Source organism: Microtus ochrogaster, unplaced genomic scaffold, assembly GCF_000317375.1.
Source record: "Microtus ochrogaster isolate Prairie Vole_2 unplaced genomic scaffold, MicOch1.0 UNK9, whole genome shotgun sequence".
In the NCBI taxonomy this organism is placed as follows: domain Eukaryota; kingdom Metazoa; phylum Chordata; class Mammalia; order Rodentia; family Cricetidae; genus Microtus; species Microtus ochrogaster.
The window spans coordinates 4,300,920-4,309,539 of NW_004949107.1; positions in this window are offsets into that span (position 1 = coordinate 4,300,920).

The window sequence follows — 8,620 nt, forward strand, 5'->3', positions numbered from 1 at the left end:
AAAAAAAAAGAAAGGAAAAAAAAAGTCAAGGTCACAGTCTGGGGAAGGCCAGGTTCTAGGAAACAGCAACTCAACTCTATTTTCTCCAATAAATAGAAACTTATTTTTAAAAATACAGCATGTCTCCTGCCTTCAAAAATGGAATAAGGCAGGTTGCTCCTATATTGTAACTTTTCATCTAAAATTCTTAGTTCTCCGGAAGAGCTCATCCATTTCTTCTCTCCTTGTTTCCCCTGCAGTTTGCCTGGAGGTAGTCTTAGAACTAGGTCTCAGGGGCCCAGGGTAACCTGACCACACGTACTGGGGCTCAGGCCACGTGGGGTCCAGGGCGGCCTGGCCACACAGGGGACCTGGACCGCACAGCTGCCACAGCAGGCAGCACTGGGTTCCAGGAAAAGCCAGAAGCTGACACCACCCAGGGCGGGCCTGCATCTAAGGAGGAAGTACCTGACATTCCAACCATTAGATAATATAGATAAGATGTGCCTGAGCCGAGGACTTACCTATTCCCCTTTTGCCAAGACCCCTAGACAGATGGCAGCCAATCAGGGTTCTCAACCTCTACTATGGTAAAGACCTACCCTGACTGGACTTGGCACTCTCTGCTCTCACTGCATCGGACAGATGGAGAGCCCAAGCTTAAGTATGAATAAGGCTCTTTGCTTTTACATATGAGTGCGGACACGACGGTGGTTTGGGGGGATCCCTGTGATAGCGACCTGGGTAAAGCAGTGCCCAGAAGAATTGCGTTCTTTCCCCTTCAGTGTTTGATCTACTGCTGATGTTTTCCCTTTCTTTGATAATATCTATAAATCATATGTTTGATAATATCTATAAATTTGACTTCATGACTTGAGCATCCGCGTGTCTAAATGAGCAGGGTCAATGTTTTTTTGCTCTTAGGAATCTCTCCTGCCACCCAACTGACCAGGGGTTCTAGAAGCACATATTCCCAGTGGCTTAATTCACACCCCTCTGACCCAAATACCCAACTGACGTTTAGGAAGTACTTAAAAAGCTACTGGGTGATTTGAAAAAGAATGGCTCCTGTAAATTCATATTTGCTTGATCCCCATTTGGTGGACCCCATCTAAGAAGAATTAGGAGGTGTGGCCTTGCTGGAGGAGGTGTGTCACTGGGGTTGGGTTTTGAGGTTTCCAAAGCCCAGACATCCTGAGTTAGGTCTCTCTGCCACATGCCTGTGGTTCAGATGTAAGCTCTCAGCTGCTGCTTCAGCACCTTGCTTGCCTGGCTATTGCCATACTCCCTGTCAGTATGGTCATGGACTCTCCCAACCTCTGGAATTATAAGCCCCAATAAACTCTTTTTTAAGTTGCCTTGGTCATAGTGTCTATTCAAAACAATAAAAAAAATAACTAAGACAAATCCCAGAGAATTTAATGACACCCAGAGGAGTGGTAAAAATTTGATAATACTTGAAAGCTTAACAACGTCTCGCAAATTTTACACTATTCTTATAATTGAAAAGAAAAAAGGCACACCTAGGATGGCCATACTCTATGATTGCTGCATGATAGGAAACTTCCATCTCATGCACAGTCCCTTACAGTTGTCAATGGCTTTCAAATTAAATACCCCTTTTGAATTTAGTTCCTAAAATAAATATAGCACAGCTACTATGTAAATGATCTGTGTGGTACATGTGTTTGCAATAGTGCCACGGTGAACATGTGAGGTCACATGACAATGTTGTGGAGCCAGTTACTCTCTCCCACTTTACGTGGGTCCTGAGGTTGAACTCAGGTTATCAGCTCAGTGCAGAGAGTGCCTTTACCTGCTGAGCCATCTTACTGGCACAGTAAAATGGTTTCACATGAAATACAAGCTAAGTTTAGAAGATAGTTGAGCATACTATGATTCAAGACTGTAAAACATAACATTTCTCTACATTTGAATAATTTGTACATACTAGTAACATCTAATTTGGGAAACGTTTTAATAACAAACTAAAATTTTTGCTTAGCTCCTATAGAGAAATGGTTCATAAACATGATTGTGATTATTAATCTGTGTTCCCAGGGAATCTTCTCTGCTAGAGATTCCTAACATACTCACATTACAATCCTATTATCACATGGATTAATGGCTAACTTTGAGGAACATTTGTTTCAAGAAAAACAAAATAGTAAAACCAATAATTTAATCATAGTTATATACAAAATTCTTTTTTTTTCTTTTAACTTTGCTAGAATGTTTCTACTCAGAGTCTACCTGTGTCCTGAGATAGCTGTGGTTGTAACTGCCTCCATTTCATGGTCCCCTCCATTATATCAGTGACTATCAGCATTCCACGGGCATCTCCAGAGGAGTCTTCGCTTCTCGTGTCCCAGAACAAAGAATTGGATGGAAACATTTGGAAAACAGCAAAGCAAAGCATGAGCATTTATAAACTATGAATACACTTCCAAGAGTGGAATTGGGCCAGAAGAGGTGGGAGCGAGTTTAGGAGCTCAAACATCAGTATTGTACAGAGTTAGCTTTTCACGCATACTCACCTTGCCTGGGGATTTCCAGTTTTTCTCGTTGCCAACAGATTTTTCTCATATACAGACTTTATAGCCTTTGTATAAGGACTTCTGGATCTCATTCTCCACCCTGTTCTGCTCTCTCATCTGACCCTGAGAACTGTGGTCCAGGCCATTCATTCTGTGGAGGAGCTGAAGGATGACGTCTGTCTTCTTGTAACCACTTCCTGCTGCTGAAGGGCATAATGATCCTTGCTTACAAGGAACTACAAACTCTCTCCCTAGACACCTATCAATTGGAAAGGATGAGTTGGATTCCTTATAATAGGAATTGGCAAGAATTCCCGCTATAAAAGAAGCTTAATCTGAAAGTTGCATATTCTAGAAGACACAAATGTTACATAGAGGTTAAAAATATAGGGTCCAAATAAAAGTAAGGTGATTATACCTACCCATGGTTTCAAACAGTGCAAAAGACAGGAAACACATGGCAATGACTGCCTCAAAAGAGTAGTCTATCTGGTTCCCAGGTATCATCCTTTGATCTTTATATATAAATAATTGTGTGTGTTTATATTATTAAGAAGGTGCTAAAACAGTTCTAAGAAGGAATCTGATGCTTTGAAAGCAAAATAGCATGAGGTTGTAAGTCATGAATAAATAATATAGCAGCAGTGTCTGAAGAAAACCAGAAATAGAAAATAAGGTTGCAACAACCTACAGATTAGTCATTAGGACCTGTCGTTGCCTATAGGAAGGTAAGGCATCTGCTTTGTTTCTGTGTTTGAAGAGAACGTAAGTCTTTGACCATCTGCAATTGGAAGCTGCCTTTTCTTCAAGATGATCTTGAGGCTGTGGAGACTCATGGGGGAGAAATTTTATTCGGGAGAATAATCTCTTGAATTTGTCAGTATGGCTGCAGGGGATTCACATGTGTTCTGCGGTGTCAGCAAATATCAGAAGACATTTATATCATTGACAGCGCTCGTCTCCAGCACTGCAGTAACTTCTATAACTTATAAGTGTTTCAAGTATCCAAAAGTTATAGAGTAACTAGAGAAGTAATCTAAAGTCCCTTGGCTTAGGTAAGAACACTTAGTGTAGTGTTGTGTTATTGGGGTGCATTCCCCGAGGCTGAGGATGACAGTCATTTCTTTAGCTTTGGGGCGTTTCTATCAACACTTGTCATTACACAAGTTTATTTAGTAAGTGACCCTCTGTTATTAAGACTGAGAATGAAGTTCCAATATTTGAAGAAAGGCTAACATTTTGACCTGTTACATGAAGAATTGCCTATGGTATTGCAGGGATTGTCTTCGGTTGCTTGAGTTAGGACTTTATCAAATGTCTTTGGGCACCTTTAATCTTTAAGGGCAGCCATCAGATTAAAGGGCTATCTTTACTCCAGGAAGTGGGACTTTTGTCCCTTACAGTGGTGTCTCTCTTTGCAGTGGAGGCAAAGCTCTATTTCTTATTGCTGTCCAGGTGTCCCACAGGCAGCCTTGACCCTTTAGAATTCTCTGGGGTTTCTTTGAGGTAGCAGAAAATTATATATCTCCACAAATTCAAACATTAAAATTTCAGTTCTTTTAAAACATCCAATTTCTTTAAAAAGTTCAAATCTTTCATCTGTGAGTTCCTTAAAAATCAAAATTAAATATTTTCTTCAAGAGGGAAGAACCAGGAAATTGTCACGATCTCAAGCAAGCAAAACCAAACTCCAACAGTATAAAGAACTCAATGTCTAAGTATCTGGGATTCACTCCTGATCTTCTGGACTCCTCCTAAGGACTTGGGTCACTTCATCAGCTCTTCCCTCTGCAGCAAACACAGTTTATCATCTAGACTCCAGGCTGGCTCCACTCCACTACTGTTATTGCTTTTGGTGGTCTTCCCACATGGTACTGGCATCTCCAAAATGCTGGTGTCCCTTGATGCTGCAACTGGGCTGCATTTTTGCCAATAACCTCTCTCAGGATCTCCTCATGGTGCCAACCCTCAACTTCTTTGCATGATACCTCCAATCCTGGGCCTTCAACTGCCACTGAGGCTTCATCAATGGTCTCTCCTGGCCTCTCACAGCACCAAGCCTCAGCTGCTCTGCGGGATGCCTTCATACCTTTGAAACCAGTACTACCTGGGTGTTGTTTACACATTACAAAGTACATCTGCCAGCACACGGTACAACCTTGGTCCCCTCTGGAACATAGCTTCTCTGTGCTCTCAGAAAAAAATTCCCAGAAGATTTCACATCAGTGATGTTGGCCTCTTCTTAATCACCACTAATTTTTTAGCTCCAGTTGATCAGTCTAAAGTATCCTGACAAAGCAAAACATTGCTGTAGTAGTTCTGTTATCTTGTTATCATAGTTGATTTTTGAGTCCCAGCTAATGAGAACCACAGGATTGTAATTTGAAATAGCAAATGGCCCTGTTAGAGTCTTTAATATTCCCTCTGAAATTTCACAAAATTTGAAGGAAACAAAAGCGCCCATTATAGAAAATATTTACTCATAATGAAACATATCTAAGTTTAAAATCATGCAAACACAACACAAATGCTCTTCTTAGTCTTTCTAACTCTTAAAGGGTCCACATGTCAAAGTTCTGGCCTTAAAGAAAGTAAAAACTCTATAGGTATAGTTTAAGAATTAAACTTTTAGAAGCTAACTATCTGTTCATTGTACTTCTTCCTAATGGGCAGTTGAAGCCACAGAATCCATCAGGGAATTTTAAAGACACTTTCTGAGATGGTAGCCAGGATAATTCAAGGATCCTGGATTTCAAAAATGCTGAATAACATGGAACCCAGCAAGGGCCATCTATCCATTGTCCTTTGAGGGGCAATGTTTCTGAGTGTCATTCCCAAGACTAGCAGCATCAGTACCACTAAGAACTGAAGGGAAATCCATATTCTGATACCATTCTATAGTCACAGGGTAGAGACTCACTGAGAGAAAGATATCTGAGCTTTGATAATCCTGTAGCTAATTTTTATGATTCTGTAATACTTGAACATGATCTTCTTGGGTTTCTTTAAAGTCATGTGCAAATTTTCATTGCAGATAACATTTTAAAAAAATAAACATTGGTACACTTTCATTACTCAGAGAAAATTGTCAAGGTCCTGTCTCAAGGGGTTTGTATTTTCCAGGTTAGGAGAGTGTGGATCAGAAATGTTAGGCAGACAAACAGTGATACAAAGGAAGTAGACAGAGACACAGAAGAGAGTCGGGAGGGCAACCCAGTGAATAGTGAATTCCCTCATTTATTTTCAGTATGCCTTATGTACCCCATTTCTTTTTTTTGGGGGGGGGAAGAAGGATTTTTATTATTTTTTCTGGTATTATTGTAACTGTGTTGGTGACATGGGCTACCATATTTATGGACCTGTGAGCTGGAGAGCAGGGCATGGCGAGCGGGAATTAACACACACAGCACTTGGTTCCTGAAAGCCAGCGGCTTCCTTAATTAATCAGAAATGTACCCCATTTCTAAAGGAGGGAAGAAGGCAAAAGAGTGGTTTACCATGATACAAAGAACAAATAGAGCAATTATTTCTTCAGTGCCTGAAATATCAAGCAACTATACCCTGAGTTAAATATTCTGTTATTTAGGCAGGACGTGCAGCAACCACACCTTGGGCTGAGCTTCTTGTAGGCAGCCACTCCCTGGGGGGGGGGGGCAGTCATAACCTTGAAGGAGCAAGAATAGGCCCAAACTCTCTGACCTTGAAGGAGCAAGAATAGGCCCAAACTCTCTGACCTGTGTTCAAGGTAGAACAGATACACATCAAGGGAATCTGGCAGAAAATATAGCTAATTTTGGAGTATTTCCTTTAGAATGAGTATGATTGAAGCATGTGCATAGTATAGAACTGCTAACTTATTTTTCTCCTCTACCAAGATACATATTTAACAGTTCACTTTGTTATACAAACCTTTTATACACCAGCTGTTTACATAGTAAGAATGAGAATCTCACATGTTTTAAAGGTTAGCACAGTGTCTCAGCAAGACATCTGCATTAAAACACACTGGGAATAAAAGAAACATTGCCAAAATCGTTTTAGGAGACTACAGTCATCCTAAAATCCAAACCAAACAAACACACAACTAAGAGAATTACAGACCAATCAATCTTCCTCATGGACATTGGTGCAAAATCACTCAATAAAATACTGGCAACCTGAATCCAAGAACACATCAGAAAAATCATTCACTATGACAAAGTAGGATTCCTCCCAGAGATGCAGGGATGGTTCAACATATGGAAATCTGTTGATGTAATCCATCATATAAACAAACAAAAAGAAAAAAAAACCCAAGTTCATCTCATTAGATGCTGAAAAGGCCTGTGACAAATTCCAACACCTCTTTATGATAAAGGTCTTGGAGGGAGCAGGAAAACAAAGAACATACCTATACATAATAAGGGCAATGTACAACAAGGCAACAGCCAACATCAAACTAAATGGAAACTCAAAATGATCCCACTGAAATCAGGAACAAGAAAAGTCTGTCCATTCTCTCCATATCTATTCAATATAATACTTGAAGTCCTAGCTGTAGTAATAAGACAACAAAAAGAGATCAAGGGGATACAAGTTGGAAAAGAAAATGTCAAACTTTTGCTATTTGCTGATAATATGATAATATACATAGGTGAGCTCAAAAATTCTACTAGGGAGCTACTACAACTGCTAAACAGTTTCAGTAATGTAGCAGGAAACACGATTAACTCAAAAAATCAGTAGCCCTCCTATATACAAATGATAAATAGACTGAGAAAGAAATCAGAGAAACATCACCATTTACAATAGCCACAAATAAAATAAAATATCTTGGGGGTAACTCTAGCCAAACAAGTGAATGACTTGTATGACAAGAACTTTAAGTCTCTTAAGAAAGGAATTAAAGAAGGTACATTAGAAAATGGAAAGATCACCATTAGTGGTGGCACACACCTTTAATCCTAGCACTTGGGAGGAAGAGGGAGGTGGATCGCTTTGAGTTCAAGGCCAGCCTGGTCGACAAGAGCTAGTCCCAGGACAGGCTGCAAAACTATGGAGAAACCTTGTCTCAAAAAATAGAAAGAAGGAAAGAAGGAAAGAAAGATAGAAAGATGAAAATGGAAAGATCATCTGTGCTCTTGAATAGGTAGGCTTCACATTGTAAAAATGGCTATCTTGCCAAAAGCCATCTACAGATTCAATGCAATGCCCATCAAAATACAAGCAAAATTCATAACAGACCTTGAAAGAACAACACTCAACTTCATATGGAAAAACAAAACACCCAGGCTAGCCAAAACCATCCTGTACAATAAAGGAACTTCTGGAGGCATCACAATCCCTGACTTCAAACTCTACTACAGAGCTACAGTACTGAAAATAGCTTGGTATTGGCATAAAAAAAGAGAGGTTGACCAATGGAATTGAATCGAGGACCCAGATATCCACACATCTATGAACACCTGATTTTTGACAAAGAAGCTGAAACCATAAAATGGAAAAAAGAAAGCATCTTCAACTAATGGTGCTGGCACAACCAAATGTCAACAAGTAGAACAATACAAATAGATTCATGTCTCTCACCATACAAAAAACTCAAGTCCAAATGGATCAAAGACCTCAACATATAACCAACCACACTGAACCTCAGAGAAGAGAAAGTGGGAAGTAGCCTTGAGTGCACTGGCACAGAAGACCATATCCTCACTATAACCCCAGTAGCACAGACACTAAGATAAAAAATTAGTAAGTGGGACTTCCTGAAGCTATGAAACTTCTGTAAAGCAAAGGACATGGTCAACAAGACAAAACGGCAGCCTACAGAATGGGAAAAGATCTTCATCAACCCCACATCTGATAAGGACTGATCTCCAAATTATACAAAGAACTCAAGAAACTTGACACCAAATAACAAATAATCCAATAAAAATGCACTATAGATCTAAACAGAGAACTCTCAACAGAGGATTCCCAAATGGACAAGAGACACTTAAGGAGAAATGTTTAACATCATCAGCCATCAGAGAAATGCGAATCAAAATGACTCTGAGATTCTATCTTACACCTGTCAGAATGGCTAAGATCAAAAAATCTGATAACAGCTTATACTGGAGAGGATGTGG